At 42.3% G+C, this 17,385-nt stretch overlaps 1 protein-coding gene across 5 annotated transcripts in view; it reads left to right on the top strand.

Annotated features, from left to right (window-relative positions):
• Mcc (MCC regulator of WNT signaling pathway) overlaps positions 1-17,385 on the top strand; it is a 472,630-nt gene that overhangs the window by 344,783 nt on the left and 110,462 nt on the right. The window lies entirely within an intron of this gene.

Raw genomic sequence — 17,385 nt, 5'->3', positions numbered from 1 at the left:
TGGAGAGAACAAGGCTATTCCATTTGTTCTCTCTATAATAAGGCACAAATCCTATTTGTGAGGGATGTGCCCTCTTGAATCATTTTTCCTAAGTCCCACCTCCTATTATTATCACATTGGAAGCCCGTGGACTTAGAGTTGGATACAGATTCAGTGCCTAGCATTTTCACACCCAGCGTCTTCACACCCAGCAGCTTCACACCCTAGCACCTTCACACCCTAGCACCTTCACACCCTACCACCTTCACACCCTACCACCTTCACACCTAGCACCTTCACACCCTAGCACCTTCACACCCTTTTACACCTTAGCACCTTCACACCCTAGCACCTTTTCACCCTTTCACACCCTAGCATCTTTACACCCTAGCATCTTTACACCCTAGCACCTTCACACCTTGCACCTTCACACCCAGCATATTCACACCAGCACCTTCACACCCTAGCATCTTCACCCCCTAGCATCTTCATACCTAAAATCTTCACACCCTAGCACCTTCACACCCTAGCATTTTCACACCCACTGCACACATACAAGTCAGGAAACAGAATCTGCCTGCTGATCCACACAGCCTTCTGTCCAGTGTAATGTCCACACTTCACTTCCTATGAAGTTAACCTCTATGATGACTCTTATGCTGATATTTCTTGCTTCTTTACACTTTATCACTCCAGTTTGCATCCATAGACAGAAAGGGGTTATTCTTTTTTAATAAAAAAAGAATCAGTTTATCGTAATGAACTCAAGTAAATTATGATACAGCTAGTTTAAGTCTGCCACTGAAACATTTGATTAGACTCAAACTCCAGTATCTCAGTGAATTTCTATGCAGTTAAGTTGGCCATTTTTAAAACTGATAGTTTTACACCTCTAGTGTTAATATGCTTTTATTCACTTATCCACCTCATGAAAAATCTATGATGGAGCTAAAACTACAAAGAAGTGGCTTTATAACCTCTTTCATGATTTATGTGCCTTTTACCTGCATTCAATCCATCCTTGCCACACCATATTGCCCTCTCTGCTGTCTCTTTCCAAATGTCACGACACACACAAATACACACACACACACACACACACACACAAGCACACACACACACACACACACACACACACACACACACACACACACCTGCTTACATATACTCCTGTATAGGCTATGTTCTGCATTTGAGGGGGAACATGTGGATTTTTTTCTTTCTGCATTTAGGTGATCTTGATTAATATTGTTTTCAAGTCCATCTATTTTCCTGAAAATTTCATGATTTCATTTTTACTTATGGCTGACTATTATTACAGATTGCCAGGTTTAACCTTGTTCTTTTAGAAAGTAGGCATTTCCTTTAAATACCTAGACTACAAAGGCTTATTCTCCTTGCCTCCTTTGCCATTGAATAATGTTTGATAAGCGAGGCATTGCATCTGCCTAACCACACCTGCATGCTCGTGACTGCGAACTCATGGTGTAGTTCATCCCATCCTGCCTCTCCTGCTAGCCAGAGTTGAGGACAGATTCACATCCTGTCCCCTTGGAAAAGTTGTAAAATATATCCTTTCACCAGCAAACACACACTGGCTGCTGCCATTTCTTAGATATTAGCAGCTGTTGATATGTCATGCAAAAAAGTACAGTTCCTCATGTTGTGGTGACCCCAACCATATAGTTATTTCCATTGCTACTTCATAACTGTAATCTTGCTACTGTTATGAATCTTAATGTAAATATGTTTTCCGATGGCCTTGGGTGACCCTTGTGAAAGGGTCATTCAACCCTCCCCCATAGGTCATGACCCACAGGTTGAGAACCACTGGCAGACTTAAACTAGCTATATCATGAATTCATTTGAGTTCATTACAATAAAGTGGTTCTTTTTTATTAAAAAAGATTAAACCCTTTTTGCGCATTACTTCATTATGAGCCATGCCACATTAGTTGAATCATCCTTATGTTCCTGCTGGAGATGCGTTACTGGGAGATTTCCCACCTGCTGCTTGTTCAAACACGATACACCACCAAGGGGAATTTAAACCAGCACCTGAACTGGGCCATGTATTTAACCTCAAGAGGGTGCGTTGATTGGCTGTGATGCTCTGAAAGTGCTCTCTCATTTCTTAATATTATTAAGAATTTGTACATTTAAATATATTTGAATTTCAATCTGTTGCCATTATTTTCCTCATTAAAGCTCCAATGGTACTATTTTTAGCCAGGTGGAACCTTAGATTGCTTCTGAGTCTTCTGGCCTGTAGTACACAGCAACTCCAGACATTCGGAGACATTTTGTGCCCTCCAACTACAAGTGGCTGTTCTCTGAGGAGCCTGAGCTTTTCCCATTAGGCAGTATTTCTAGATTATTGCCTGGCTACTCAAGATGCTTGTTGCTTCTAGGTTGCTCATTGTATTGGGCCTCTTTTGTAGTCAGAAAGCTATTTTTTAAAATGTGTGTGTGTGTGTGTGTGTGTGTGTGTGCATGTTTTCAATTAATTATATATAAAGTTGAAGATAAAATAGCTTGGGAGTTCATATAAATCCCTCTGATGCAAAATCAGAGTGTGGTGCTTGCTTGTTTAAGTCCTGTTTTATGTCTGTATCTCCTTATTCATTTAAAATCCCACTTGTTTTGGTTACAGAGATGTTATAATTAGAATGCCCCATAATCACTCACTCGCCTTATTCCCATTATATATAAACAGGCTCAGAATAACAATCCCACTATGGCTAACATAGTCAATGAGAAGCTCTTCAAACACTTTCCCTTCAAGTCATGTAGACATTTGCAAGTAAGAACACCTTGCTCATGTTCTTAAAGCTCTTACACTAACTGGAGTAGTGGTTTTCAACCTGTGGGTTGCAACCCCAATCCTACATCAAATGTCCAGTAAGGATTTTTTATACCAGTGTCCTCCAACTTATAACTAGTTCCCTTTGAACAGACTCAATGGAAATATTTCTCCCCTAGGCCTTGAGTGCTGATAACACTATGTCTGTATGTCTGTGCCTGTACTTTTGGGAGTCAGTTTGCTGGACTGGAGGCCTCTTACTCATCTACTCCTCCTTGAAGTTGCTGGTGTCTTACTGTGTCGGGCATGCAGAGCCGCTGTGGGATGTAATAAGGACACACCTTGCTCATGTTCTTAAAGCTCTTACACTAACTGGAGTAGTGTTCTCAACCTGTGAGTCACAACCCCGGTCCTACATCAAATGTCCAGTATATCAGATATTCGTATTACAGTTTGTAACAGTAGTAAATTTATGGTTATGAAGTAGCAACAAACTAATTTTATGGCTGGGGATCACCAGAACCCGAGGAACTGTATTAAAAGGTCATAGTATTAGGGTGGTTGAGAGCCCCTGCTTAGTCAATATTCACAAGTTCTTTTTTACCTTTCTTCTTTTTCCTTCCTCTCATTGAACTAATTTTTTTCCTTCTCCATTTTAATAGTTTTACTATATTTAGTCTTTATAATTTATGCCTGTTTCTCAAATCTTTTCATGATTTTAAAACAGACTATTGTTTAGTTTTTCTCTGTGTAGGAGAAGCATTCTCATGTAGACTATTTTTATAATTAATGGGAAGACTCTTGGATTGTCTTTTTTTCTCATAAGGATTTGACTTCAATACTTTCCTAGGTTTTACATTGATGTGATATAAAAGTATAGTTTTCTTGAACTTATATTTATTTACTGACTTTCAAAGTTTTATTATTTAATGTGTGTGTGTATGTGTGTATGTGTGTGTGTGTTTGTGTGTGTGTGTGTGTGTGTGTGTGTGTGTGTGTGTGTGTGTGTATACATTTGGTGTGCCAGTAGAGAGTGTCAGATTCCCCTGGAGCTAGAATTACAGGCAGTTACAAGTTCCTAATGCAGGTGCTGTTTCTTTCTTTTGTTGTTTTGTTTTCTGTTTTGTTTTGTTGTTATTTTTTGTTTGTTTGATTTGTTTTAAACACTCTGAATTTTCTCTGGGCCAAGGTAAACTACCCTGAGCAGTCTGCTATCCTAGGGGGACCTCCACTCTCAGACCACCTCTCTTCCACCTCCATCAGACTCCTGAATCATACAGGAAAGTTTCCCTTCCCCGACCCATCTTCCCTGCTGGCTGAGCCTTCTGGGCTAAGCCAAACTGCCCTTAGCAGTCTGCCAGCCCAGGGGGACCACCATTCTCCCAGTGCCTCTCCTCCACCACTGTCAGATTTCTGAATCATTCAGACAGGAACATGTTGTCCTGTGAGAGCCTCCACCAAGCAGCTGACTCAGAAAGATGGATGGAGTTCAGAATTCTTAAGGAAAACAGGAGGAAAAATTGAGGGCCTTGAAGGGTATGGGAACTCCATAGGAAGACCAACAGAGTCAACTAGCCTGGACCCTTGGGGCTCTCAGAGTCTAAACTACCAACCAAAGAACATACACAGGCTAGACCTAGGCCTCCCCGCTCATATGTAGCAGATGTGCAGATTGGTCTTCATGTGGATCCCAAACAACTGGAATGGGGGCTATTCCAAAAGCTGTTGCCTGTAATGGGTTATGGTCTTCTAGCTGGGATCCCTTGTCTGGCTTTAGTGAGAGATGAAGTGCATAGCCTCAGAGAGACTTGATGTGCCAGGGTAAGGGGATACTCAGGGTGCCCCCACCTTCCCAGAGAAGAAGAGAAGAGGGGAAGGATTAAGGGAGGAGGTACCTGGGAGGGGGAAGAGAATAGGATGTAAAGTGAATAAGCAAAAAATGTAAAAAATAATAAATAAAAAAAACCAAAACACAAAAACCACTCTGAATCACCACATTTTATGAAAGAACTGAGCATGTATTTGTGCAGTGCAATTCAAAGAACTTGAACTTAGAAAACCAGATACCAGCAGGTGCGAATGAACCAGCACCCCTGGTAGATCTCAGTGGTGTCAGTGTTGGCAGACTCAGGGTCAAGATTGAGTCTAATGAGTGAAAAACTTATTAGATCAAACTGGGCTCCTTTGTGACAGTAATCTGCATGTGTACTTGCTGAGCCATCTCTACACCCCCAACCCCCTTAGACTAAGGAGCTGGGGATTATGAAGGTGATCTAGGAGAATTACAAGTGCTGAGTCTGCTTGAGCAACGGGAAGAGCTCAAGGTCAAACTGAACAACCCAAGGAGCCTCTGTCTCAAAAGATTGCAGAAAGGTCTGTGTTGACCCTCAGAGGTGGACCATCTGGCTTTCACAAATCCCCAGCTTCAGTCCTCACCCATCCAAGGGAAGAAGCTTGTCAGTGGCACACTGTGGTAGTGAGTTGCTTACTTGTCTCTAAGGCAGGTGATGCTTAATAACTCAAGAGTATCTCCAACATGAGTCAGTCCTCTTGCCTCAGTGTCTCGGATCCTGGGATTACAGGCCAGTACCATCATGCCTGACTTTACATGGCTACTCCCAAGTACATCCTATCATCCTCTCACTATTATATCACTTCCATAGTCAGGAAGGAGGAGCCGAAGAAAACATGTACAACTAGAGAAAAAGGAAACCATTTTCAGTTTTGTTGCAGACACCATTCTAGAAGGTTTTGGAAAATGTTAGGAAGCTCTCCTGTCTCACAGTAAAGATGTCTTGAATCTGGTGGAAGGCTAAGGGAGAGTGGCCTTATGCTCAGTCAGCTACCTTCACATTTGACAGGCAGCCAGGCAGATGACCCTGCTCCAACCCAAGGTCATATGAACTGCTGAGCACGGCCGATAGTTCTCTTTCCATGCTGCAGGATTCTCTGCGTGACAGTTTGGGGGTCTGTTGTTGTTTGTTTGTTTTTTTTAAACTCAGATGATTGATTGTGAAAGAACAAACACAAGTAATAGCATTATATAGTCAGTAACCAGCCTTGATGAACCAGAATCAGATTACGTTCTGGTAAAGAGAAAGAGCTAGATCTATAGCACTGTAGATTCCAAAACAGTAAAATGGTATTTAAAAGCTGCTCTGTGACTTGCACTTATCCAAAGCCCACCACTGTTGGCAGTTATTACTGGTAAGGTGGCTGCCCGGCTTCCCCCACCCCGCCCCCCCACTGTGCGTGCCATTTTTCTTTCCTCCCCACCTTACCCTTCTCACTATTGAACCTTAAAGCATGACCATTATGATATTTATTGGGATTGGTGTGTGCGAAGACAACACCATTTTTCCAGGGGACAGTAAAAGATAATAGAAAACTTTGCTCGGATCCTGGGGGCTTATTTGGGTGTAAGCAGTCTCACATAATAGCTTTTGATGGCTGTTCTTACCCGATGATACCAATCACGCTCGAAAGTCACCAACTTGTATTTGCCTTTGTGCACCAGTCTTAAAAATCACCTTGTGCACACTTCACTAGAGAGATGCCTTTGGAATTACAAAACGAAACAAGAAAATAAAAACTCTAAGATCTGGGAAAGAGAGCATGAGAAAATGTCAGGCTAGCTATTCTGATTCCCTCATGAAGATGAATTTAGTCTAGATAGGATAAATGCAACGAGCTGACTGTGCCCTGCTCTCTTGTTATGCGTTTTGGTAAATGATGTGTGCTTGAAGCTATCCTGGCTTCTGGGAGAGCAAATGCACACGAAGTTTCTTCTGTGGCTGGAGAAAGTTTTACCATCTCCGAATACTATAGGATAATGATTAAACAAAATTGTAGATGGTAAATGGTGGTTACCTTCACTGGAGATCCCCAGAAGAAATCCAGCATCCGTTCGATAATTATTGATAACACAGGAATTGGTTGAATAACAATAGACTTCCCATGTTAGGACTGTGCAATCCATCCTAAATAGAATTTTACAAATAGCCCTAGGATGGAAGTGAAGAACTGTGTAAGCAGCCAACGAGATGGGAAAGACAGGATTGGTTTTCTGCTACTTTGCTGTGCAACAAGTGTAATACAAGGGTCACATCCCTAACTTTGCCATTGAGCCCCTGCACAGACCTGTGCTTGCTTGCACATGTGTCCCCATTCAAAGCAGTGGTGCGACAAGATGCTTCCTGTTTTGAAGTTCTCTATCACCCTAAAGCAAGCCCCCTGAGTTGTCATACCCTGGCTTTTAAGAAAGAAAACATCTTTTTTCTGAGATGAAGCACTTTGCAGGCGTTTTCTTTGTTAGCACCTCTGTTCTTTCTTGTTTGTGAATAGCATTCTGTGGTAACATAATGACCACTCCAGCTCTGTGCTTCTCCATGGCGTGTGCCTTTGTCTCCCTTTCCCCAGCTTGCTTTCTTCTAAGGAGGACTGTGGAATCAGAATTGGCTTACCCTAAGTACTATGAGTTGTGACGAGCCCAGTGTGACCCTGAGAAAGTATCGTCTCATCCTGCCATATTTCAAAGGGAGAGGTGCTGACCCCTTTTCCAGGAAGGCAGAGGGGTTAACACATTAATGGCAGTGTTGTATTTTTCAAGAAGCCAGCTCTTAAGTTTGACAGCTGAGACAAATGCAATGATTAGAGATCATTGGCCTCAGTGGGGTAAGGTAAAACCCAGCAAAGATCATTAACAAAATGGTAAAGCTCGTCAGTGTCACCACACTGCTCAGGCTTTTCCAGTGGGTCTCATATGCCCAGGCAGGGCTGGCTCAAGGGTGGCTCTAGGCTTGATTTGGGATTGAATCACTAGCAGAGATGTGTCTAGAAGGTTTTTTCCTTAGCAGTTGAAATGATGCTGTTGCTTTGTTTTTACTTAATTTTTATCATATTTTTGTTTATATCTGATGCATATATGTTGGTGCGCACACATGCCACAGTGTACCTGTGAAGGCCAGAGGACAACTTACAGGACTTGGTTCTCTCCTTCCATAGTGTGGCTCCAAGACATGGAATGCAAGTCCTGCGGCTTACCCACAAGCACCTTCACCTTTTGCGCCTTCTTACTGGCCCCATGTTTGTTTTTATTAAACATTATTGTGCATTGGCAACCCCAGCACATGGACTTCTATTCCTCCCTCAACATGACAAGGTTAAAGTTTAGAAATGTGGATCAGGTACATATATTACATAGCAGATAGAAATCCAGGAAAAACAAAGCACTCTGGTATTTAACCACAAGCTCAAAGCCTGTGGCTATAGGGAAAATCTAGATTCCCAGTGACATTGACCTCTAGAAACATTGAGGCAAGCCACTGCAGCCACATGGTCTCTGGCTTTGGTTTTCTGGTAGCATCAGTCAGAAATTGAACTTAGAATCGGTGGAGAGAGAGCCCAGAATGCAATTACTGCAGTAACACACAGAAAAGCAGAGGGACGTAGTTTCAAGCTATTTCTTGCTTTTTTCATTGGAAATGTAGCAGACATTTGCATATGGTAAGGCAAAGAAAATAATAATAACCAGTTGGTAAGGGTCCCATGAGAAAAACTCTTGTTATTCCTTCCTGGTACCTGGTAAATCATCACAAAATGATTGACAGGTAGGGGGAGCTGCTAACAGAAGCCAGCGTTACCCAGATTCACACTGTGTGAACTTGGGTGCTTCTGTCCTCTTTAAGGATAAAGATGGAGATGTCTACATCTTCTAGCTCCTGTCTGGTACTATTGGGTATAAAATTTCCTGGTGTTTATTGTGGCCCTGAAGAAGCGGGGAGAGGTGAAGGAGGGAGATTATGGATTCAGTTCCCAGATGACTCAAACAGAATTAGACATTTTTTTTTTGTTGTTGGTTTGCTCTTGTCGTTTTGTTGTTTGCTTATTTGTTTTAGCAGTTTGTGACTGTGATCAGGGTTACAATCAATAAAACAGTCACTTCAGGTTGAGTCTGTTTTCCCATGTACAAAATGATTTGATCAGTCAGGATATTAGGCAGTAATAGCAAGCAATTCTAGATATCAAATATCTTACTAGGAGCTCATGGAAAGGTGCAGGGGTGTGGCAGTGTGTGTGGAGTGTGTGTGGGGTGGACGAATGCACACCCATGCTTGCTACACCTCACCTGGGCACCCAAGTTCATTGAGCTTCTATCCTCTGCAGTTACTACTGACCATGACCAGGAGAAGGACATGTGATAAGTCCTACAAGAGTTCCCAATACAAAAAGGCATGTAATTGCTCATCTCATTGGTCAGAACAGATTACAGGGCCTATATTAGCTTCGAGGAAGAAGAAAAGTACAGGTCCATTCCCGCAAAGAAAGAGCAATATCAAGTGCTGTGAAGGCCCTGCTGGCTGTTTATCTTCCAGGTGGAGCCTCACTGACTGTGGGAGAGACAGAGACACCATTTAAAACAGGATTGTGTGCATGGATTTATTAAAACCTGGCAGATCTTTTAGATCTTTCATCATCATAAACATTGCACATGGGTAACTAGAAACTTAGAAAGTCCATTTGAAATGTTTTCCAAACAAATGTAATTAATGATGTAATATACCAAAGCTTTTAGGACATAACAAAACCAATATTAAGCAGGATGCTTATGACAATTTAGGCCTATATTTTTAAAAAGAGAAATCTCACAAAAAGGACAAAAAAATAAAACAAAATAACCAAGCCATCACTGTATATCAGGATGTTTAAAAAACCTAGAACAAGCTGAACTCAAAATTAGAAGAAAAGACGTCAAGGTCAAAGCAGAAATAAATGAAATGGAGCCCAAGAATACACAAAGGACCCTCAAAACAAAGAGATGGTTCCTGACAGCTACAATAGACTCTTGGCTAGGTTAAAATAAAAAAGATAAACAAAATCGGAGATAAACAAACTGAGACTGCATTTCTGCCTTGTCACTTGTGGTCATTCACTACAGATTATCATGAATGAGTAAGTGCCTTAACAGTCTATGAGATGCTGCCGATGCCTGGATGTAAACACTTTCCAGAGGTGGAACCCACATTGCCCACATATTCTCACCACTGACTTAAGTCCATGTTTCTTATTCTCCAAAACCCCAGGATTCTGTTAGTCCATTTGATGATAGTGACCACAGCTCCCTTCAAAGTGCTTGTCATAGATCCTTCCCCCGTGACACTAGGTAGTCTCTTAGACATTTGGGGCAATCCAGAGATGTCTGACATTTGTTAAGGGAAACACTAAATCAGAGAGACTTCCTAGTACTTTCAAAAAAAATCATACTTGTGGGAAAATGTAGGGATGTGAGCCAAACATCTTTGCCCTCTGCTAAGAATGTTGTTTCCCCCTGACTTCCCTCCTGTTAGCTGCAAGTGTTGTGCCTGATGGAGTTCAGGCTCCCTGTAGTCTCTTGTTCCTGCACTCCCCTCCAGGCAGACGTTTCAGCTGGAAGCCTGGGCAAAGGTGGTTCAGCACCACATGTCACCCTCCCCTTCTCCATCTGGTATCTCTGAAACAGGATCTTCATTTAGAGTAGGCCAGAGCAGTCCACAAGGATGCCTGTGCTGTCTCACCCTGGCTTTTAAGTCTAAGCACTGAACCTCTTCCTTCATGGTGGGGTTCTGCAATTTCTTGACTGGCTTGGTGGTGACAATGACCTAGTCCCATAGAGATTGAAGACAAGGAAGAATGGGGGAGGGATGATGGAAGCTCAGGAAGCTCCTATGAGAAGCATCCCACAGAAAATGATCTAGCAAACTGGGTATTGAAAGCCAGCGTGACCATGGCAAAGTACAAAGCAGAGACTGGCATTATTCTGCCAGTCTTTCCAGTTCGATCACACAAAAGCATGCACTCTGTAGGTGTATGAATAGAACACACACACTATTCGGGGGTGGGAATAAAGACCAGCAGCAAGAGCTCATAGATGCCCCTTGGGAACAGAGGGGGAACAGATTCTACCCTTAGATGTTTCAGAGAAAGAGAGGGTCTGTTTATTTGGTAACCCAAGGGAGTTTTAACAGACTGACATTTTGTGAACTTCTCCCAAAGATTAGCGGATCATGGGTGAGGTCCTGAAATGCATGAAACAGGGTTCCTCTTTTAGGTGAGGCTTCCACATAGATGTGGCTTTCTTTGGTGTTTGGGATTAAACACAGGACCTCACCTTTACTACACATAAGCTGTGCTACTGAGCTGTATCCCCAGCCCTTTATATATTTATTTATTTTTCTTTTCTTTTTTTTTATTAACTTGAGTATTCCTTATTTACATTTCGAGTGTTATTCCCTTTCACGGTTTATGGGCCAACATCCCCCTAACCCCTCCGCCTCCCCTTCTTTATGGGTATTCCCCTCCCCATCCTCCCCCCATTGCCGCCCTCACCCCAACAATCACGTTCACTGGGGGTTCAGACTTAGCAGGACCCAGGGCTTCCCCTTACACTGGTGATCTTACTAGGATATTCAATGCTACCTATGAGGTCAGAGTCCAGGGTCAGTCCATGTATACTCTTTAGATAGTGGCTTAGTCCCTGGAAGCTCTGGTTGCTTGGCATTGTTGTTCATATGGGGTCTCGAGCCCCTTCAAGCTTTCCAGTTCTTTCTCTGATTCCTTCAACGGGGGGTCCCGTTCTCAGTTCAGTGGTTTGCTGCTGGCATTCGCCTCTGTATTTGCTGTATTCTGGTTGTGTCTCTCAGGAGAGATCTACATCTGGCTCCTGTCGGCCTGCACTTCTTTGCTTCATCCATCTTGTCTAATTGGGTGGCTGTATATGTATGGGCCACATGTGGGGCAGACTCTGAATGGGTGTTCCTTCTGTGTCTGTTTTAATCTTTGCCTCTCTATTCCCTGCCAAGGGTATTCTTGCTCCCCTTTTAAAGAGGGAGTGAAACATTCACATTTTGATCATCCGTCTTGAGTTTCATGTGTTCTAGGCATCTAGGGTAATTCAAGCATTTGGGCTAATAGCCACTTATCAATGAGTGCATACCATGTGTGTTTTTCTGTGATTGGGTTACCTCACTCAGGATGATATTTTCAGGTTCCAAACATTTGCCTACAAATTTCATAAAATCATTGTTTTTGATAGCTGAGTAATATTCCATTGTGTAGATGTACCATATTTTCTGTATCCATTCCTCTGTTGAAGGGCATCTGGGTTCTTTCCAGCTTCTGGCTATTATAAATAAGGCTGCTATGAACATTGTGGAGCACGTGTCTTTTTTATGTGTTGGGGCATCTTTTGGGTATATGCCCAGGAGAGATATAGCTGGATCCTCAGGCAGTTCAATGTCCAATTTTCTGAGGAACCTCTGGACTGATTTCGAGATGATTGTACCAGTCTGCAATCCCACCAACAATGGAGGAGTGTTCCTCTTTCTCCACATCCTCGCCAGCATTTGCTGTCACCTGAGTTTTTGATCTTAGCCATTCTCACTGGTGTGAGGTGAAATCTCAGGGTTGTTTTGATTTGCATTTCCCTTATGACTAAAGATGTTGAACATTTCTTTATGTGTTTCTCAGCCATTCGGCATTCCTCAGCTGTGAACTCTTTGTTCAGCTCTGAACCCCATTTTTTAATAGAGTTATTTGTCTCCCTGCGGTCTAACTTCTTGAGTTCTTTGTATATTTTGGATCTAAGGCCTCTATCTGTTGTAGGAGTGGTAAAGATCTTTTCCCAATCTGTTGGTTGCCGTTTTGTCCTAACCACAGTGTCCTTTGCCTTACAGAAGCTTTGCAGTTTTATGAGATCCCATTTGTCCATTCTTGATCTTAGAGAATAAGCCATTGGTGTTTTGTTCAGGAAATTTTCTCCAGTGCCCATGTGTTTGAGATGCTTCCCTAGTTTTTCTTCTATTAGTTTGAGTGTGTCTGGTTTGATGTGGAGGTCCTTGATCCACTTGGACCTAAGCTTTGTACAGGGTGATAAGCATGGATCGATCTGCATTCTTCTTCATGCTGACCTCCAGTTGAACCAGCACCATTTGCTGAAAATGCTATCTTTTTTCCATTTGATGGTTTTGGCTCTTTTGTCAAAAATCAAGTGCCCATAGGTGTGTGGGTTCATTTCTGGGTCTTCAGTTCTGTTCCATTGGTCTACCTCTCTGTCTCTGTACCAATACCATGCAGTTTTTATCACTATTGCTCTGTAATACTGCTTGAGTTCAGGGATAGTGATTCCCCCTGAAGTCCTTTTATTGTTTAGGATAGTTTTAGGTATCCTGGGTTTTTTGTTATTCTTGATGAATTTGCAAATTGTTCTAACTCTTTGAAGAAATGGATTGGTATTTTGATGGGAATTGCATTGAATCTGTAGATCGCTTTTGGGAAAATGGACATTTTTACTATATTAATCCTGCCAATGCATGAGCATGGGAGATCTTTCCATCTTCTGAGGTCTTCTTCAACTTCTTTCTTCAGAGTCTTGAAGTTCTTATTGTACAGATCTTTTACTTGCTTGGTTAAAGTCACACCGAGGTACTTTATATTATTTGGGTCTATTATGAAGGGTGTCATTTCCCTAATTTCTTTCTCAGTTTGTTTCTCTTTTGTGTAGAGGAAGACTCCTGATTATTTGAGTTAATTTTATACCCAGCCACTTTGCTGAAGTTGTTTATCAGCTTTAGTAGTTCTCTGGTGGAACTTTTGGGATCACTTAAGTATACTATCATATCATCTGCAAATAGTGATATTTTGACTTCTTCTTTTCCGATCTGTATCCCCTTGACCTCCTTTTGTTGTCTGATTGCTCTGGCTAGAACTTCAAGAAGTATATTGAATGAGTAGAGAGAGAGTGGGCAGCCTTATCTAGTCCCTGATTTTAGTCGGATTGCTTCAAGTTTCTCTCCATTTAGTTTAATGTTAGCAACTGATTTGCTTTATATGGCTTTTACTATGTTTAGGTATGGGCCTTGAATTCCTATTCTCTCCAGGACTTTTATCATGAAGGGGTGTTGAATTTTGTCAAATGCTTTCTCAGCATCTAATGAAATGATCGTGTGGTTTTTATCTTTCAGTTTGTTTATATATTGGATAATGTTGTTGGTTTTCCGTATATTAAACCATCCCTGCATGCCTGGGATGAAGCCTACTTGATCGTGGTGGATGATTGTTTTGATGTGCTCTTGGATTCGGTTTGCCAGAATTTTATTGAGTATTTTTGCGTTGATATTCTTAAGGGAAATTGGCCTGAAGTTCTCTTTCTTTGTTGGGTCTTTGTGTGGTTTAGGCGTAAGAGTAATTGTGGCTTCATAGAAGGAATTCGGTAGTGCTCCATCTGTTTCAATTTTGTGGAATAGTTTGGATAATATTGGTATGAGGTCTTCTATGAAGGTCTGATAGAATTCTGCACTAAACCCGTATCCCCAGCCCTTTAAAAGTGACCTTTGTTCCATGCTCATCCTCACCTCTCTGGATCCCCTGATTCTCAGTTTGAGTTTGAGTGGGCGTTCTTTGGTGTTGAGACTATAGTTGAACACAGTGGTTCACATCAGTGTCCTTCATAAAGAATGAATCCTATGAAGCTTATGATGGAGCAGTCAAAAAACCTTGCCTGCCCTAATCTTGTTTCAAGAGCTCAGAGGATCCCCAGGTTCCGGCTGTTGGTGATATCATTGGGAACATAGAAGGTAGGGTCTATGAGGGAGTAGGTAAGAAGCCTTAACCTTTTCCTGCCACATGGCTTGAAAACACCCACCTGCAGAGCTGGCTGGAGATCGCATATGGCTCTTGGCATTCAGAAAACCTTGTTGAAAGTGAAATTAAAATTTCCCTGCAGGACAGGAAATTAATAACCACCGAGTGTAGCAGATAAGGCCAGACCTAGACCACTTGTTCCATCACCTAAGATGTTTTATTGTTCTGTAAATGATCATCTGCTACTGCCTAAGGAGAATTGAGGAGGGCAGAAAGAAATGATGGTGGATAGATTCCTCCTGGTTTAAATTTCCTCTGCAAAAATGTTTTCATAGTATGCAGTGATTCTTGCCCCATCAATGCATAGGCATGGGGAAGCTTCGGGCACTTTTTTGTCATTATTTCTATAAAGCAGCCTTCATGGCTCTGACATGTCACCATTTCCTCATCTGACAACACTTCTAGATCATCCACAGTGAGCTGAGCCATATGCCACCAGGGTGCGGGCGATGGCTAGGGATAAATAATGGAATATCTAATGTCTGCCTTCTGGGAGTTTACAGTATGGAAGAAGAGGATATTGGATAGCATGAACTAGACCCCTACCCCAAGCAGAACACCCATTCTATCACTTAGTGGTTTTGATTGAAAAATACTGTCAAAAAATGGAACAAAGTGGTGGAAGAAAGTAACGGACAGCTCTTTGAGGCTGTGGATAACTCAGCTTTATGCAAACTTACGTGCATTACTTGGGGGCATTCACTCAAGATTCAGAATCTATGAACTAATCTGATGAACTCCTGCCCATTTTTTGGTTAGGAGCAAGCAGTGACTCTGCAGAGGGTGGAAGGGACGGGAGAAGTGTTAGGAAGAGAAAGCCTAGTATATCCTCCCAAGGCATTGGAGCTACAAGGGTTAGTTTGGGGTTAGAGCAAGTTCCTGTTTTTGTTTGGGCACTCCAGTTTTTTGTTTTTGTTTTTTTTAAGATTTATTCATTTATTATATATAAGTACACTGTTGCTGTCTTCATTTACACCAGAAGAGGGCATCGGATCTCTTTACAGATGGTTGTGAGCCACCATGTGGTTGCTGGGAATTGAACTCAGGACCTCTGGAAGAGTAGTCGGGTGCTCTCTGAGCCATCTGAGCCATCTCTCCACCCCTGGGCACTCCAGTTTTTTTTTTTTTTTTTTTTTATTATTAACTTGAGTATTTCTTATATACATTTCGAGTGTCATTCCCTTTCCCGGTTTCCGGGCAAACATCCCCCTCCCCCCTCCCCTTCCTTATGGGTGTTCCCCTCCCAACCCTCCCCCCATTGCCGCCCTCCCCCCATAGACTAGTTCACTGGGGGTTCAGTCTTAGCAGGACCCAGGGCTTCCCCTTCCACTGGTGCTCTTACTAGGATATTCATTGCTACCTATGGGGTCAGAGTCCAGGGTCAGTCCATGTATAGTCTTTAGGTAGTGGCTTAGTCCCTGGAAGCTCTGGTTGCTTGGCATTGTTGTACTTTTGGGGTCTCGAGCCCCTTCAAGCTCTTCCAGTTCTTTCTCTGATTCCTTCAATAGGGGACCTATTCTCAGTTCAGTGGTTTGCTGCTGGCATTCGCCTCTATATTTGCTGTATTCTGGCTGTGTCTCTCAGGAGCGATCTACATCCGGCTCCTGTCGGTCTGCACTTCTTTGCTTCATCCATCTTGTCTAATTGGGTGGCTGTATATGTATGGGCCACATGTGGGGCAGGCTCTGAATGGGTGTTCCTTAAGTCTCTGTTTTAATCTTTGCCTCTCCCATCCCTGCCAAGGGTATTCTTTTGCCTCATTTAAAGAAGGAGTGAAGCATTCACATTTTGATCATCCGTCTTGAGTTTCGTTTGTTCTAGGGATCTAGGGTAATTCAAGCATTTGGGCTAATAGCCACTTATCAATGAGTGCATACCATGTATGTCTTTCTGTGATTGGGTTAGCTCACTCAGGATGATATTTTCCAGTTCCAACCATTTGCCTACGAATTTCATAAACTCGTTGTTTTTGATAGCTGAGTAATATTCCATTGTGTAGATGTACCACATTTTCTGTATCCATTCCTCTGTTGAAGGGCATCTGGGTTCTTTCCATTTTCTGGCTATTATAAATAAGGCTGCGATGAACATAGTGGAGCACGTGTCTCTTTTATATGTTGAGGCATCTTTTGGGTATATGCCCAAGAGAGGTATAGCTGGATCCTCAGGCAGTTCAATGTCCAATTTTCTGAGGAACCTCCAGACTGATTTCCAGAATGGTTTTACCAGTCTGCAATCCCACCAACAATGGAGGAGTGTTCCTCTTTCTCCGCATCCTCGCCAGCATCTGCTGTCACCTGAGTTTTTGATCTTAGCCAATCGCACTGGTGTGAGGTGAAATCTCAGGGTTGTTTTGATTTGCATTTCCCTTATGACTAAAGATGTTGAACATTTCTTTAGGTGTTTCTCAGCCATTCGGCATTCCTCAGCTGTGAATTCTTTGTTTAGCTCTGAACCCCATTTTTTAATAGGGTTATTTGTTTCCCTGCGGTCTAACTTCTTGAGTTCTTTGTATATTTTGGATATAAGGCCTCTATCTGTTGTAGGATTGGTGAAGATCTTTTCCCAATCTGTTGGTTGCCGTTTTGTCCTAACCACAGTGTCCTTTGCCTTACAGAAGCTTTGCAGTTTTATGAGATCCCATTTGTTGATTCTTGATCTTAGAGCATAAGCCATTGGTGTTTTGTTCAGGAAATTTTTTCCAGTGCCCATGTGTTTGAGATGCTTCCCTAGTTTTTCTTCTATTAGTTTGAGTGTGTCTGGTTTGATGTGGAGGTCCTTGATCCACTTGGACTTAAGCTTTGTACAGGGTGATAAGCATGGATCGATCTGCATTCTTCTACATGTTGCCCTCCAGTTGAACCAGCACCATTTGCTGAAAATGCTATCTTTTTTCCATTGGATGGTTTTGGCTCCTTTGTCAAAAA

The sequence above is a fragment of the Rattus norvegicus genome, chromosome 18 (assembly GCF_021556685.1).
Source record: "Rattus norvegicus strain SHRSP/BbbUtx chromosome 18, alternate assembly SHRSP_T2T, whole genome shotgun sequence".
NCBI classification, from domain to species: Eukaryota; Metazoa; Chordata; class Mammalia; order Rodentia; family Muridae; genus Rattus; species Rattus norvegicus.
The sequence above is the reverse complement of the archived record's forward strand: the minus strand, read 5'-3'. Positions and strand labels throughout refer to the sequence as shown.